The sequence below is a fragment of the Camarhynchus parvulus genome, chromosome 12 (genome assembly GCF_901933205.1).
Source record: "Camarhynchus parvulus chromosome 12, STF_HiC, whole genome shotgun sequence".
Classification (NCBI taxonomy): Eukaryota; Metazoa; Chordata; class Aves; order Passeriformes; family Thraupidae; genus Camarhynchus; species Camarhynchus parvulus.
Window position 1 is genome coordinate 15,355,742 of NC_044582.1, and position 17,881 is coordinate 15,373,622.

The window sequence follows — 17,881 nt, forward strand, 5'->3', positions numbered from 1 at the left end:
CACAGCAGCAGAGAGAGCAGAGCACAGGATCAGGAAAGAAATTCAAGCAAGGAGCAGAGGGCTGACTGCCAGAACACCCAAAGTCCAGGCAGAGTAAGGAAGAGTTTAAAATCAAAGCTGCTGCTTCCTCTGCTCTCTCAACACAAAGTGAGTTCTCATCTTTCCTCCAGGATAAAGTCTACCCAGACCGAGAGGACTGCTCAGAGGGCCAAGTGCATCTATTCTGTCAAGAGGAGGCAGAATAGACCCTTTTCTCCATACATTATTTATTATTCATCACCACCCCACTAAGGACCATTCTACCAAACCCCAGGAAAGGGAGGTATCACCATCAAGGTTTCATTTTCAAGGTCGCACAGCCTTGCCAATGTAGACAGCCAACACTGGAGATCTCATTACAGCACGGAATTCCAACTCTTTCAATTACGTTTATCAGAAAGAATTTTTCCTTGTGATTATCCAGGTTCTTTCAGCCCCCCACTACAGCTCAAAATATTCTCCACCCCCCCTGCACAAGTTCTGCTTAAGAAGTGTGCAGGCTTCAGGCACTTTGTTCAAGGGAGAGCAGGAATTACTCCAGCCCTGTTCAAAGAGGACACAGAGCAGAGACAGTGCCCTGCTCCACTCCCAGCTGCCCTCCCAGAAGCAGAGCAGTTCCCATCTAAAGCAGGCAGCACACCAAAAAAAATAAAAAGTGGAGAGAAATGTCTTTGAAGGAAATCTCTCCAGCAGAATGTTTCAGACACAGCAAAAACACATTTTCCCCTACTGTAAACTTTGCCTGCCAGGTAGCAAAGCATTAAAGTTGTTGCACAGGGTATCTTGAGCCATAAAACACTGTTTTCTATACCCTGAGCTGATGGAGGAATTTAATTTCTCCCATGGAAGGCAACGATAGCTGACCAGCTGTAGAGCAGGTCACTCACCTTCCTTTCCCCTCCCCAGGGCTGGTGGTTGTTTTGGTCACTCAGAGGAGGGAGGAAGGGATGGAAGGGATGGATTCCCGTCCATTTGTGCCTCTGGATAATGCACTGGGAGGCCCCAAATCTGCTCTGCGTGTGTGGTGGCCAGCCCAGGGCTCACATGCAAGAAATAGTTAATTCCTAAGGCTGGCTGTTCAAATTAAAACCAAGAGGCAATCCGAGGGAAATAACATGAAAATTAGGAGAGTTAGCAAATGCAAGTGGTAAGAAAAGGTGAAAATAACTGTTTTTTAGTCAAGAATAAAAAAGTTAGTTGGAGACATGTCAGCTGTCTCCTTGAAGAGGCTTGCTTTAAAGAAGGGCAGGATTTAAAGTGGTTCTCTGTAGCTACTGCAAATAGCATAAAAATAAATTCAGTGTCCTGCAAAGATTAATTCTGTGCACGAAGAGAAACGTTCTGTATCTAAGTGGGGGAAAATAGTGGTACAAACTGCTCAAAATCTCATGGAGCCTGGTTCCTGGAGGTTTCTTAAATTGGATGAGCACTTGTGGGATGATCAAGGCTCCCCTCTCCATCCACAGGGCAGATTACATGTTTGCTCAGGGTATGTAACAGGACAACATATCCTTTATGCCCTGGAGCAAAAAAAACAGTGGGATATAAATGTGAGGTAGTCAGTCACTGTTCAGTGTCATCCTCAATACCCTGAATCAATCAGTTTACTGAAGGAAAATCCTGGCAGAAACAAACTGAAAATGCCTCCTGCACATGTTGGGTTCTTCATACAGGCAGAGTCGGGGTGTGTTGTATTTAGATAAATTCTTGTGGTTCTTGGAGTCCTATGCAAACAAATATGGTTATTTCTGGTTCTACTGCATTAGAATATTCTATTCCCTTTTTATTTCCCAAAACACCTCACTCACAGCATGTGAGTGCTTCCCTAAGCTGTGTCAGGCCCTGACAGCAACAGGACCTGTCCATTTCTCTGTCACCAATGTCACCTGTCCCTGCTTTGGTTTCAGTTCCCAAAAAGCTCCAAGAGGAAAGCACAGAACAGCCAGTTTTGCTTTTAGAACACAAGCATGTTTTATGAGCACTGGATGCACGTTGGCTGATGAAGAATCCCCTCTGTCTGGGTATATGGGATAATTGTTCCACTTGGGACTCATTAGCTAATTATTTAAAGATTCTAAGGAAAAGCATTTCATAAATACAGCAGTAAATTTCCAGAAGTGTAATTACAGGCTGAACACACATTTTTTAGCACCTGTGTTATCCACTACATAACCCAATGGCAAAGTACCTTGTGCTGTGCTGTCCCTGCTCTCTGGCAGGTGTGGGGCAGGACAGGAAACTGCAAGGAAATTGAAAGGGACCATTTTTGGTATTCCCATTTTGGTAACAAAAACAACACAGTCATCTTGGGGTGGTTTAAAATTCTGCCCATAACATACAGGATCTCAACAATGAAGCACAAAACTTGCACAGGTAAGGGAAGCACAGAGCAGGCAGCCATAACCCAGATTCTTGATCTGGTTTTGTCACTTGACTTTGATGCTATGGGATCAGCTTCTTACTCAATGTTAGAAAACATTGTTTGCTTATCAGTTACTTCTTCAAGCTACTCTGGAAAAAAAAAAAAAAAAAACATTGCTCTACTGAGCAGGAGAATTCCAAAATAGGATTTCTGACCGACCACTTTGGGAATTGTTACTCAAAAGTAAAAGGTGTCACATCACAGACAGACAAATCTCTCCAGCAGGTCCTGCCTTTCTGCTGGTAACCAGAAAAAATCCAAATCCCAATATGAGTACATAAGCAACACTCCCAGCTATTTTCATTTCCAGACACACCAGGAACTGCATTCCCTTATGCATGAAAATTTCAGAAGTCCCATAAATTGTGCTCCCCACTTCCAGAAGGAATTTCCTCCGTCTTTTCCTGCCCAGTCCTTCATGCCTCCTTGCCTGTGAATCTCAGCCCTCTGTGTTTCTTGCTTTCACAGCCCCTCTCCCTGCTTGGCAGCAGCCCACGTGTGAATCCCCCAAAAAAGGGCTGGGAGGCAGGGGAAGAGACCCCCCTGAGGTACTTACTGATCAGTCAGGAAAAAGGTCTCCCATGGCAGGTTCATCATCTGCTGGATGCTGTTTTCACCCCTTGACAGGCTCAAGGAAGCCTCACAGAGCTCTGGGTACTGTTGCAGTGGAAAAGGAGCAAACCTCTAAAGGTCCCACACACCTTCCTGTGGCTGCTCTACCAGGAGAGGAGAGCAGCAGCCACGAAAAGCTGAAAACTGCTCTTCAGAAAGAGCAAGAGAGGTGTTAACTGGTGTTTCCTTCTCAAGTACTTGGATGGTCAGAGGATCCTCCTCCCAGCCCCTGTCCCAGCTGAGGGAACCTGTTTCCATGCAGGAGGCTGAACTTCAGACTTTCAGTTCCCAATCTGCCTGTGATGGATTTTTTTTCTTTTCCTGTTCTTCATTCATGCAAAAGCCTCTTCACGATCATGTAACCACGTGCATGATGGGAAGAGCAAGGGGGAGGGTAAGCGGTGTAATTTTGATTATGCTTTGAAATGCTCAGGGTTGGAAATGAAGTATGAGATTCCCCCTGCTTCCCCTGCCTCTCTTGAAGGCAATTATGATTGCCTTAAAGATGTGAGATCTGTTGAAAGTAACAAATCATTGATTGTTTATTTTCAGGGTAGACAACAACAATCAGCTTTTAATCAGCTTCTCATCACCGCTAGAGAGCTATTAACTCTCTTAAAAATAATTAGAAAACAGAAAAGAAAAATCTTCTCCAATTATTTTCATCCAGGAAACTGAGATTTTATGGTGGAAAAAAAAAACCACACCTCAAGATTCACAGGAAAAAAAAAAAGTTAAAATAATGGCACATTAAATTCTCTCTTTTAGCAATGAGGTACCATTTGCCAGAAGCTGGATTGTGCTTCCTGAGTTTGTTTGAGGTTATGGATATTGGCACCTGAATAAAAGCAGTATTTTCAGTCACTTTGGGCAGACACTCAGATATTTCTGCTGAATATTTTTCTGTAAGGAAATAGATTGCATGAGTCTTCCATTTCTCTGATTTCTGACTGTTCACAGAACCTTGGCTTTCAGATTCCCACAGCACACATGTTTTTTCCATTTTGGAGTAAATAGTCTGTGAATTTCTGTCCTGGGGGAAACAGGACTCAAACTTGACTACAATAAAGAGAGCAACCTCCAAATTTCAATTATATTGGAATTAGCAACAGGTATGAAACATCACAAATATCACTTTTTGTGATTTCAGATGGGCAACTGAATAGTCTTTTCAACTCATGTACAACTTTTCAGAAGCTTCTCCTACCAAAAATGCCATTAAAATATCCCCTCAATGTGCCTCATTTACTACTACCATACAGAGTTTTTATAGTACACTGCTTGTGACTCAAATGGAACTCCAATAAAATTATCCACGAGCACTTTGCAGGGTCCTGAGACAGCTGCTGCTCTCCTGCCCAGCAGGTATTTGCCTTTCAGGCGATGCTCAGGCAGCTCCTGGCTGTTCCTGGGGTGCAGTTACACAACAAGGAGCCTTTGGCAAGAGGCTGGGGCACAGACAGGTTTTGTCACTGTCACATTGCAGGGAACCTGCCCTCCAAAAGAGTAATGGACTGCAAATCCTTGATGGACTCTACGGGAGAGCTCTCTAAAGAGTGTGTGAGTGCTCAGCTAATTAAGTTCTCCCCCACCAAGACCCCAGTGGCTGTGTCTTTTTATTTTACTTTCTCTATTGCCCATTGGAGATGAATTGTGATTACTTTAAAAAGGGATTCCTCTTGTCCATTGATCAGTGTTGTACCCACTTGACCTACTAGTGTCTCTTTAAAGATTGATGAACTGGAACACAAAAGTGGAACTCTCTCAGTTTAACTGTTCCCACCTGAGTTTCCTGCCCTGTGAGAGAGGTTTTTGAAGAGGCCCATGGAGTGCTTGCACCATTGGTTCAAATTCCAGGGTTATTGCACACAGAATTTCCATGGCCTGGCAACAGGCAAGGCAGCAAAGACAGTCGCAGGAGTGGTTTGCATTAAAAACTGCTTTCATTAAAAATGTGCTACATCTCAGGACCAGAGCAGGAATGTAAGTCTTCTGCTTCAGTACTGGTTCATTAATTAGATGAGAAACAGCAACACTAATTTAAAGAAAAATATGGAAAAAATTACTTACTGGATTTATGTTTTCCTCTCACCAACTGAAACCCCTCCTTGCAAATGACAAATTCTTTGGCTAAGATTAGCAAGAGAGGCTGCAGGCAGCCAAACCTTCACTCACCAGAGGGTACCACCACATCCAAAAAGGAAGATATATAAATTTAATTTATAGCTATGCCTTGCACTAAATAAACCCCACACGTTTTCACATAGTGATATACTGCCAATTTAATCTAATAAATCATTTTTAAACCATGGATGAAGCCCTGTCCACCTCTATCCTCCCTTAAAATTGACAGACAATGGCAAAAATTCACTTCTCTGCTCAGAAATTGTCTGGTGAGCCAAACCCAAAGGACATTTTCCAGAGAGTGCAATCACCCTTATTTTACCTTCCTGGTCCTTTTTCTTTCTCTAGGCTGATGGCTTTGAGCAAGTAGAATAGCTAGTTAGGTATTTATTTGTCCAGTTTCATTCAGATTGCATGATTTTGAGGAGTACTTGCGAGTATAAAATGTCTTGTAGCAGCTGTGTGTCAGAAAGACAGAAGAACCCTCTTGGAACACTGATATTGCTGCATAAACCAGAATAAATGGCCAGTAGAGAGTATGGTTTATCATTTTAAATTATTTTTACTCTCCAGCCAAAGACAGTTGGTTTCTTAAGCCATGATTTTATCCTTTCTAATTTGACTTCTCAATTGTACCAGAATTCTTAATTATTTCGCTGCTTGCAACAGCACCATCCAATTTATCACCTGAGAACAGCAGCATAGCATAAATAATCTATTGCCTTTTTAACCTGAAGGTCTCAGCATTTAGTCTTCAAGAATATGAAAAATTTCTAATTCAATAATGGAATGTTCCTGTGACTGTCACCCTAAGTGGAAAGTATTGCTTTCTGAAGTTTCCTGTTCTCCTCTCAGGAGAAGTCAGCGGAGCTCTCTGAAGCTCAAGCCCAGCTTAAGCTCCATTCCAACAGCCTGGAAACAGCTGGAGGTTGTCTGGGATGCCCTGGAGATCTCACCCTGGTCACTCGCGTCCTGAGGTCCCAAAACACAGAACCACAGCCAGGTCCTGGCTGTGTGTTGAACAGCGTTGAACAAAAACCATGAGTGAAAGGGAAAATCCAGAGGTTGCTCCCCTGGCACACAGGACCAGGAACAATCTCTGCTGTAAATTTCAATGATCTTGCAATACGAGCAGGATTTAAAAATAAAAAATTCTCTAAAATCTGCCATGTAATAAAAATACAGACAATTAATTTTTCTTGGTTCTTATTTACATTTTTGGTTCTGAAAGTCTTGTTCTGGACAACAAACACTGACTCCCATCCATTACTCCTAATGGAGCAAGACCCACAGTGTGGAACAGTGTTTGTTACTCATCTCAGAGACACAAATATTACATTTGCCCAAGAGCTGAAGTGAGATTAAATTAATAAAACAAGGTAAAACAAAGTCAAGCCTGAAGCACCAGAGTATCTCAGCACTTTGCTGTTTGGCAGGGCATTGGTGGGTGGAGCAGAAAGAGTAAAATTTGCTGCCCAAATCTCACTTTACTGTCAAGCCATCCTGAGGGAGGTCTATAGAGACATCCTGCTCAAATCTGTCCTGTGTGCCAAGCAGTGATTTACCAGAGATCTGACAAAGCCTCCCCAGCCCCTTCCTATCACAAGTATGGCCCACCTACAAGCTGCCCCTTTTTCTCAGCACACAGGACAGCCCCGAGTTAGGAGAAGGCAAAATCTGCAGATCTCTGTGAAGCACATCTGTCCTAGCCTAGAAACCAGAGATGTCTGAAAAAGACAGGAATAACTGAACTCCACCCCAGCCACTGGACAATGCATTTGCCACAGAAAGGCAGTGACCCAAGGGCCTGAGGCAGAAGCTCAGCCATGCTTGGCAAATGATGCATTTGTAGCTGCACTGAGATTGGAGATTCAAGCTTGAAAACCAGCAGGACTCGTGAGTCCCCTGGAATCCAAGCATGAGGACTGTGAAGGCCTAATTCCAGGTGCAGAGCCATGCACAGCATTATTCCCTCCAGGGAATCACCTGGGACTGGTGTGGGTGCCTGCTCCATTAATACAAGACTGAAAAAAACCCTGAGTGTGAGACACAGAGGAGCCCTTCCAGCAGCAGGCTGTTTGTCTCCTCCTTTAATAACACCACATCTTAATAGAGCAGCTCCTCCTCCCAGCTCCTCCTCTGCCCTGTGCACCCTGATGGTGCCTCCTGGATATTAAAAGCAGCGTTGGATGAGAGACGGAGGCCCCGAGCCGTCCCTTTTCTCATCATGTATAATTTGTAAAGCTAGTCAAAAAATAGCAAGCAATCGAGGCTGGAATTTTGCCAGCTGGGATATTCATAGCACATGTGATCAAACAGCAGAATTTGCCAGTCACTGGAAAAACAATCAGGCTCTGTAACCTGACTTCACCGCCGAGGACAGAGCTGTAAACATCACTATTGATCAGGGCAGAGCTATTTTCATCAGGCTGCGCTGCTCTGGACATTAAACATCTGCAGAGTCAACACCTACACTGCTGAAGTTAGGGCAGATAGCTCCAAGAATTTAACAATCTGAGACATGAGTGATTTTCAAAAGAATTAGCAGCCAAAGACACTATGAAATTACACTGAAAATTGGAGAAAAAGATATCGTAAATGGATTTTATGTAAAACTCTGGGTTATGGTACAGCTTATTGACATATACAACAAATTAAAACAGCTAATTCATCTTACTACCTTCCACTGATAATTTTTTAATTAAGTTACTTATCTTTATCTACATATTTAAGAATGTAGGTCTTTCATTATTCATCTCTTAAAGAAAATCAATGTTGTCCTGATTTGCTACAGCTCAAACAAGGGAGCAGTATTATCTGTGCTAGGACTGACTAATAGAAAAAAAAATTCATTAACTTTATTAGCAAGCCCTAAGAAAATGCTATTGAACACATTTTCATACTCCAAAAAGTCTGAATTATGAACCAAAAGCTTAATAGTGTTCAGTGTGACTAAAAGAGGCATCATGATTTTTTTTAAATGCTTATAAAGATAAAAGGAAAAGGTACAAAATTATTGAAACAGTCTAATGAAATGGTTTAGAAAGTTCAGCCCTAATTCTGGATTACATTATAAAACCACTAGCAAAAAATCTTTATATTCTCAGGTTTATTATTTATTAATTATTATTCTCTGTTTTCTTTATTACTGAGACTGGAAGCTCATCTGTAGCACTCGTTAGATGCAGTGTCTAAATGCTTATCCACTACACAGTTTTGAAATATTTGCACATCAAAACAGACTCTGGTTTTATACTGGGGATTCTAAAGCTTTATAAAAGGCACTGTGAAAGGAGTAAACTTTGAATCTCCATTTCTGGAGGAAACAGACCTTTTCTAGTCATCTAGAGTGTCCTTTTCTTCTCAAGGTGACCTTAAGTTTCAGATTTGTGAAATGGTTTCCCCTTGTGTTCAGTCCTACAGTGTAATAAGTTTTAAAAATGACTATTTATCTTCTTTAATATATTAGTCATATACAGCGGGAGAAGCCTCTGTGGGGATTTTTGCTATCGGGTTTGCTCAAGCCCAAGTCAATGCTGATTTACAAAACATAACTTACCCTTAGTAACAAACAATCATGGATATATTTATTGGAATAACATCTTGCCATTCTGCTCCAGCAGTGTGTTTTGTTTATCAGTTCCAGTGCTGCAGATTGGGGGATATTTACAGTGACCAAGGCAATTTGAAAGTAATGCTTTTATGTTGCCCATCTTATTACAATTTTACAAGCCTGAATCGCTGGCATTTGGCAAAACAAATAGATGGTTCTGAAAAATGTTAATGACATGCAAATTAGCCAGGCAGGTATAAGTTATATTTATGCCAGGGAAGTGAGAATTGGTGCATTGCTCAGAAACTGCCCATTGCAGAAGTTATATTTAATGAAGTTTAAAATTTTTTAGATTTTGCCTTGCTAATCATGACCTCGGCTGCCTGCACCATGTAATGACAATAATGAATAAACATGCTGTGCTTATGAAGAACTAGAACCTAACAAGCTGATCAATTGTTAATTCTATAAAGTGACTAAAACGTGTCTCCACTATCAATAAGTAAATCAGCTTCTATTTGCAGTACTAATACACCTTGTACATATCCTCCAGCTATCCTGCCCTTCTCTGTAATAATGTAATTATCAGTTTGGTCATATTTAAGTACAACCTGAATGAGATTTGATGTTATTTTTGTCTTGAGGGCAGAAAAATAGGAGGAAAAATTGTTTGGGTATTTAAAGAGACACAACACATTTATTTGGAGGATGCAGATTTTCCACTTGCCCTCCAATTAGTTATAGAAAATTATTCGTTTGAAAGCCAATTATTTTACAGCATTATTCTTAAATCATTCAGGCTATTATCAGACAGATATTCCAGAGAAGAAGGCCTTTTTATTATTAAAGCCCTTTTGCTCTAAGCCTCTGTAACAAAGACTTTAAACAAAAGACAACAGTGCTCATTAACTGTAACAGAAGATGTTTCTTCTGTTGGGGAAAAAAAAGCATTTAAAATAAGACTAATTTGGCTTTATTCAGGCTTTATTTTTCCTCTTACATGAGGAAAACACAGAAGGTTGATCAGATCTTTAGCCATAATACAATTATGTTTATTCCAACTATGCTAATTGCCAAGAGGTGACTGTCTCCGCTACATTCCAAGCAAGATTTAGCAGTAATAGTTTATCCACTGCTGAAGAACATGTTCAAGAAAAAGGATGCTTAACACATGCAAAACCCAGGAGTTTTGCTTGAATTATGTGTTTTCCTTCCCATTTGTAGAGCTGTCTGCAAAGACACTGGGAGGAAGCAGCTCCCTGTTCATCCACCTAAAACCACCCCCCACCTCAGTCTGGGGTGCAGCCAGTGAGGAAACCTCACCTGGAGCATTTCACAGGTGAGTGATACACACTGGAGGGTGAGTAATTGTATTTAAAGTGGCTGCACTAATTGTATTTGAAGTGGCTGCCCCTTTTTCAGAGTTACAAACAGTAATTATTATTAATGTTTACAGATTCTGTGGCTATTCTTCTGTTGTTAAACCAAAATATATATCACAAAAATACATTAGAAATAGTGCAAGGAGGAAATGTTCTGGAGGGAAATGCTCTTAAGTGTGTGGATATGCTCAACAAACCAATTAATTTCTAACACTTAACCAAGTGTCGTTTCTCAGGTGGAAGGTTACACTCATTCTGTCCCACTTCACCCCAGATCCATCTCTCCATGACAATTTGGTGTAGAAAAGGAGGGATAGTCCTTTTTACCTGCTAATCTCTTAAATTACAGAATCAGCACAGTTTTTTAAAAGGTATTTGAACTAACAAAGTTTTGTGCTTTCAGTGGTCCCTGAACAGAAACAGATCTGTTAGTAAACAAAAGCAGAATTAATCATTTCAGCAGCACACCAAAAATACAGGGATAGTTTAGTACTAAAATAATTATTTTGCTTTTTCCTCCTTCAGCCTCAGTTAAGCCCATATACCACATAACTGGCAGGTATTTCCACAGTTAAACTCTTACCCCAGTAGTACTTTGCAGTTAAATAACCCAATTTCAATTACTCTGTGATGTGCTTCCAAACAATGAGATTAACTCAGAGCTTCAGAGGCACTGTTTAAGTGGGTAGTGTAACAGGAGTGCTCACACATGACAGTCTCTCTGTATTCCACAAAATAACTATTCCTTTCTGAGACTCTGTGGCCTGGTTTATGTGCAGGTCCTCTCACTGCTGTAGATCTGTGTTTGGGGAAATTTTCATAGCACTTGACTTCTAACCACGGTGCTTTAGAGCCACTAAACTGGCAGTGCTCAGCACAGTGACACAGCCAGCACCAGAGAGCCAGGATCAGGCTTTTACACCTGCCTGGATCCAAGCTGAGCCAATTCTAGTTGCATCCCAGTTTTCCTTGAGGAGGAAGCAATGCCCCAGAGCAAGGCAGCCACAACACTTCTGCCATTAAAACTACAAAGATTTCCTTCACACTCTCTTACTTTTTCTAGGAATAAAGGGGTGGGTGTCCTGAGTACAGTCCTGGCATTGCCACAGACCCTGGCACTGGCCAGAGGAGGAGATAACAGCAAAGAGGAAGAGATGAGCCCTCCTTTCTCCCTAGTAACGCTGCCTGCTGAGCATTTGCCAGGAAATGGGAAGGAAACCAGCAAGGAACATGGGCTCCTGAATGCCCAGTGAAGAGACCATCACCAGCAACCAGAGCTTCTCTATTTTCTTTTCAGAATTATCCAAGAATCATGGAATGGTATGGGCTGAAAGGGAACTTAGAGTTCCAAACCCCACCCCAGCATGGGCAGGGACACCTTCCACTAACCCAGGTTGCTCCAAGCCCCATCCAGCCTGGTCTTGGAACTTGCAGGAATGGGGCAGCCGCAGCTTCTCTGGGTACCCTGTGCCAGGGCTTCACCACCCTTACTGTGAAGAATTTCTTCTCAATTTTCAAACTAAACCTGTTCTCTTTCATTTTAAAGCCATTCCCCCTCTCCCTATTACTACAAGCCCCTGTAAATTATAGGGAACAGAGTCCCAAAGACAAATTTAAGCAGGGCACATTCACCCCCCTACTTGTGTCATAGAACCATATTTCCATTAAAGAACTCAACCACACCTGTTTAATAGTTTAAACATAACAAGAAGTTTCATTTAGGAGTCCAAGCTAAGTTAATTTTGCCAGGAAATTGTAATACGGATGCATTACATTAAATTCTGAAACGTGGCATTTCTCTTCCTGTCTCCAGCATTATTAGCATCTTACAGTGGCTTGAATTAAAAAAGAAACATTTATTTTATCACCCTGATACCAGCCCGCTGCAATATAACATTTTTGAAACAGGGAAATATCACAGCTTGGCATCATAAATTCAACACTGCAACAAGATAAATCCTTCCCATTAATGTAAACCACTGTACTTCCCAATATATCTGCATCTGCAACACACTTGTGTTTGCTGACTATCATAAACACACATAACTCTCAGTGAATAATGGAAGCAGCAGGAAAATCCGAGGGTAACTGCTCTCCAGACTGAAGCAGCCACAGCCTGGTCCTACAAACAGATTCACTCATGCAGGGATGTTCCTGCTTGTGTTCAACAGCATAAAATACCATCGTCCTCACCACTGGAATCCACACAGCACAGGAAAGGACATCGAGGCACTGCCGCTCCTTAATTACACATGCACAGAATGGATGCTGGAAGCTTTACTAACTTGCAATATATATACATCCCAGAGATGCACAAAGGAGAGGTTGGGTGCCCTATCAATTAAGAATTTCTGGATTTCTCACTTAATACTTAAGGCGACAATGAATTGACACAGCAAAAAAAAAAAAAAAAAAAAACTTAATTTTTGTTGAAAAGAAAAATCACTTAGTGCTTCCTACAACTACTCAATTTCCACCTTTTCCCCTTTACACTGAGATCAACACTCTGGAACTTGCTCCAAATGGGAATTTGGCACGCAGTTTAGGAAATGCAAACACATGAATTAATAACCTGAATTATGCAAATACGAACCTGAAATTTGCAATTTGTTTTAAAAAGCTGAAAGAACTCCCCTTAATTGGTTTATCCATGTCTAGGCATTACTCAAATGATTTTGGTTTAGCAGTTAGCAGCCTCTTGCAGGCTCAGAAAAAAAGCCTACAAATACTTTAAGAGTTAAAGCACTGAGTTCTGCTCTCTCCTTTATAAGGAGGAGGTTTGTTGCTTCCAGAACCAGAAAGTCCAAGCTGATTCCATGTTCTTCAGCTCAAAAGGATGTAGCACATGACTGAGTCATGCTAGGCAAGAGGCTGGAGAACAAAAAAGGGGCAAGAGCTCTGCACTGATGGTTGAGGAGTAAATTCTTTACCCACCTTTTACCATCCTGTAACACCAAGGGTGGGATTGCTGCCCCTTAATGTATTTATCCTTGTTCTACCTCACAGCGCATGTAGCACAGCTGCTGTGGAAGGAGGGAGAAAACTTGTACTGGTGCTGTGCAGAGGGAAATATCCTTCTAGGAGAAAGACCTGACCCCAGCAGAGTTTTTATTCACAGATGTTCCCTGTAAAGTGTAACTGAAATTGAAACACCACAGAAAGGGGAATAAAAACAACAGGTCACCTTTGGAGTCACGGAGATACCCCGTGCTACTTTCCCTCATTTGAGCTTTACTCTGGCCCTGTTGTACCAAGTCTGAGAAAATCAGCCTTTCAGCTCACAGCCTTTCCAAAATAACTGCTGGAAAATATAAAATAGAGCAAAACGGGTGAAACCCGCAGCCCTTTGTTCCTCCTCACAAGCCTCTTCAGAATAGCAAAGAGGCTTCGGTGCCAGAGTCTGACAGAATCCTGTCCTTGCAAGCACTCAGGATGCTCTGGCACTGCAAAGCAGCTCAGCCCCAGCTGCCTGACCCCAGGTGAGAGTGAGCTGTGATCTCCTGATCTGCAGGGCTGGCACCGGCTTCAAAGCAGCTGCCTGCGTGATGGTTATCACATTTTCAAAGGGGAAAAGAGATGCTGAAGGAGTTCTACTAGACCTTGAGAAAAGGAGTCCCAGGGCCATAAACTCTGAGAAGAGAGACAAGGAAAATCCAATACTTCAGATGAAAAGTATTTGTATAGGAGAGATCTTTATTCTGAGTGTGCTTCCAAAATCCAGGACAAAACATTATGCTCAAGATTTTCCTCCAGAGAGTGGAATGAGGCTTAGGACTCAAAGGTGTCTTGCTGCTCCATATTCATATTGCTAGTGAGTTTAAAGGAATAAAAGATTGGTCTTAAAGAGTTTTAAAATATTGGTTGTCCAAAGAAAACAAATTTTTGCACTCACAAATTCAAGTTTAGTTCTACATTTAGAGCTCATTTTTTCCATGGCCAACTGAGGTAGGTGGAATTACAAAACCACAATAATTTCAAGGTGTCATAAGAAACTTGATTTTACACAAGGCTGAGAATTTCTTTCCATCAAGTATTTTACTATTGACTTCTCCATGTACAATTTTTTCCTAACAGTGGAGGAGTACTGGCCAAATTCTTCCCTTTTCACTCTCAGCCCAGTCCTTAATTGGGAAGCTTTGCCTGAGAGAGGACAGCAGGTGCTGGCCTTCAGTTAATAAAAGATTGGCATGGGGAGATCAGGGGCTGCTCCCAAGTACCAGTTGCCAATTCAGATCCAACCCAGAGCAATCACATCTGGAAGGCAGCACAGTTAACACCTGCACCTGAGCTGGGAGACCAGGAGGACTGGTGGATTCTCAGCAATTTATATAAAATTCAGGGAAGTCCAGGTGAATGTTTTTATGCAATTTAAATAATATTCCCCAATCACCGGAGCTGGAGCAGCCTTCTAAACAGCTGAAGAAAAGGGCCAGGGGAAAAGTGGCATGAACCCAGACAATCTCTGCACCCTGGAAAGGCTCTTCAGTGTTGGACTAAAATCTATCACCAAGACTCTTTTTTCCTTTTGCCCGTGTTTTTCTTCAATAATTGGGAGATTTTAGCCATCAGAGTACGTCAAACCTGTACCTTCCCCAAGCACTGAAGTCACTCAGACAAATATATCAAACATCAATATGAAACTAGAATGGAAAAAAAAAATCTGCTACAGCATCATCTAAACATAAGACACTAAGTAATAGCATTTTAAAAAAATCTATTTCACACAGATGAAAATCATTACAGTTCTCTAGAGACCCTCTCTCTCTCTCTGCATCTCCCCATGTCATTTCCTAGCTGGTAAAAATGTGCCACAGGATATCAAAAGACGGTTACGTTCTTCTAATTTTAATATTCCTCTAATCCAATAATGGCTTGTTTACTGCTTTCTAATTTAAAGGTAATTCATTAGATGTATCCTGTCACGTCTTATTGGCAATGAAGGCGTAAGGATCTTACACAGAGCTCTGAGGCATGTCAGTCATATTGCTGATCTTCTGTGTGGGTCCCTCAATGCAAAGGGCTATTGATGCAATGGCACTGATAAGGGACTCTGTGTGTGGGTACACACATACAAAACACAGCCAAAAATATTAAAAGACTTCAGGGGTGAAGTCTGGACCCCAAAATTTATGTTTTAGCGTTGAGAATTCTAGCAAACAGAAATAGAAGTGATTTGAGTGCAAATATTTGTGATAGTCACAAAAGGGTTTTGCACAGCCTGTGGGGAAGCCCCTGCCTGACCTGCAGGGGAATTGGATGGGTCTGCAGCAAATGATGAAGGTTAAGGAAACATTAGACAGAAGAGGCAGCCTGAACTCCAAAATGAACATTTCAGGAGCCAGACCATGCCAGGCAACATCTGTTGTGATTCTCCTAAAGCTACCCTGAGTTTTTGAGCAAGCCTAAGGCAAAGGGACAGGAACTGAGGCCGAGGGCTTCAGAGCTGCTGGACCTTGGAGGCACCAAGGTGAGGGCGAGAGCACAGCAGGAGCCGCTGGCACAGCAGGGCAAGGCTCTTTCCTGCCTCACCAGCCACGGCAGCATCCCCGGGGCTGCACGGAGCCCCTCCTCACCCCACGGAGTCTGTGCCCACCTCCCCGGGAGCAGCTCCTCTCCGAGCAATCAGGCAGAGGAGAGCAATTCACTCCAGGTGACAGCACTGTGTGCTCCAACACGCTGCCCGGGCAGCTCTCCAGCCACAAGGCTGGGAACTCTTGGGCTGTTTGCACTCTGCCAGCACCCAGCTCAGCCGCACCAGCTCCCCCTGTGCCGGGGCACTGATACGCCCATTTTCAATAATCTCTTCCCAAGAAGTGAAACCTGTAACCAACCAGACTAACCACACGCTTAATGATTTGTTGACTATCTCAAAGCAGGACGCAAGGCTGAGAAACACAGTGACACCGTGCCAGGAGACCTCACCGTCTGCCCAGAGTGGCGTTATTCCCCGGGAGCACGGCAGGATCACCAGTTTGGAAGCCAGTTCGGGTCAGTACGTGTCCAAACCCATCCCCTCATTGGCTGTCGGTGATGTCATGCCCGTGCATTAATCCCCGGTGACTGCAGGTTTAACATCACACGTATCACCCCATCTCTGCTAACGACAATGACCACGCGCCTTGGAGGAAATTACTCGAGCAGAGAACAAAGCAACTTGTTGAAACAGGCAAAGTCGCATCTCTTTAAGTGATTATTTCCAGCTTTTCTTTTGTCAGAGTGAAGTTGCTGGGGTCAGGAGATGACACGTGCCTCGCTGAAAGGAGTGAGTATTGTTAGCGCTCTGTTTTAAAGACAGTAAATCCTCCCACTCAAAAAGGTGGAAGTGCCAATGGTGGGAAACCAACTGCTCTGGGAAATGAAAGTATCTCAGGAGCTATAAAATCGGTAGCTGAAATTATAAACACTTTTTAAAAGAAAAATAAGAAAAGGGGAAAAATTACATTTAAAGAGCAAGCTTGACCCTTTGCTAGAGGCGCCCTGGAGTAACGGGGGCAGTAAATGAATTTGGCGCACACACCCAGTGCACAGACAGACTGAACTCCAGGACCGATCCCTGGAGTGCCCCGGACCGCCACTCTCGCAGCCGCTGTCCCGGAGCCTGCCCAGCCCCAGGGCTCGCTCCGGGCGTTCTGGGCACGGCCGGCTCGGGGGTACCCGGCGCGGGATCCCTCTGCCCCGGCCGGGCAGCGCCCCGGGGCCTCTCGGGGAGCACATAAACCCCTGTGAGCCCCAACTGCGCTCCGAAACACAAGTTACCGGGCAGCTGGAGCGATGCTTCTCTCCCAGCTGCCTCCCCGGGTGCGCATCCCGCACCGCCCGCCCGGGACGCGCAGCCCCGGCCCCGACAGCCGCGGGGAGCCCGGCTCCAGCCCGGCCCGGCACGTCCCGGAGGGCAGCCTCAGCCTCAGCTCGGTGTGCCCGGCACCGAGCAGCCGGAGGGAGCCCCGGCCGCGGCCCAGCCCTGCCTGCACCCCGCGGTGCCCCAGCCCCGCTCACCTGGCGGCCGCCTCGCCCCGGAGCGGCTGCGGAGCAGGAGCAGCGTGCGGGGAAGGGGAGATCACCCACGGGAGAACGGGCACGGCACCCGGCGCTCAGGCTGCCAGGAGGATGCTCCGCACAGACTCCCGCACGTAGCGGCGCAGCGCCCAAAGTGGCTTTGGAACTCCCCTCCCACTCCTCCTCCTCCTCCTCAGAGCCTGGGGAGGAAGCACGGCGTCAGGGCTTCGGCGTCTCTCCCAGCTCGGCGGAGCATCCTCCCTTGGCTCCCCGCGGTCCCTGACCCCAGCGGGAGCGCAGAGCCGGAGCCGCTCGGGCGAGCTGCCCTCTCCTCCTTCCTTCCCTCCCTCCGCACCGGGCGGAACGATCGCGCTGCCTTCCGGAGACAGAGCCCTCGCTCAGCCCGGGATTTTAATCGCCTGACGGAGTCCTGACCTTATTTCAGCATCCGAGTGGTCGCTGCTCAGCCGAGGCAAGGCGCGGGAGAGGTTTCCGTGCTCGCAGCCGGGCCGGAGTTCGCAGCATCTTTCGGAAACAGCTGCAACTTGAGAAGGGAGCGGGGGCTGAGGCCGTAACCTCCCCGCTCCTCTTATTGCATGTCCACAGTCCTGCAGGTTATCAGTAAATCATCATCTTCACAAATTTGGTTTAAATGTTCAAAATGAAAGCTGGTGTTTCCCTGGCTACAAAGTCGGGGTCACTTTGCCTTTCCAGCAGCCACCGGCAAACGAAGTCTCTTCCTTGCTCTGCCAC

At 44.2% G+C, this 17,881-nt stretch overlaps 1 protein-coding gene across 2 annotated transcripts in view; it reads right to left on the bottom strand.

Annotated features, from left to right (window-relative positions):
* The window catches only part of TAFA4 (TAFA chemokine like family member 4), a 68,538-nt gene extending 51,272 nt beyond the window's left edge, over positions 1–17,266 (bottom strand). For both annotated transcript variants that reach the window (XM_030956784.1, XM_030956785.1), the window contains exon 1: positions 17,129–17,266. The gene's annotated coding sequence lies outside the window, so the exon portion shown is untranslated. The remainder of the gene's footprint in view (positions 1–17,128) is intronic.
* Positions 17,267–17,881: the final 615 nt, after the last annotated feature.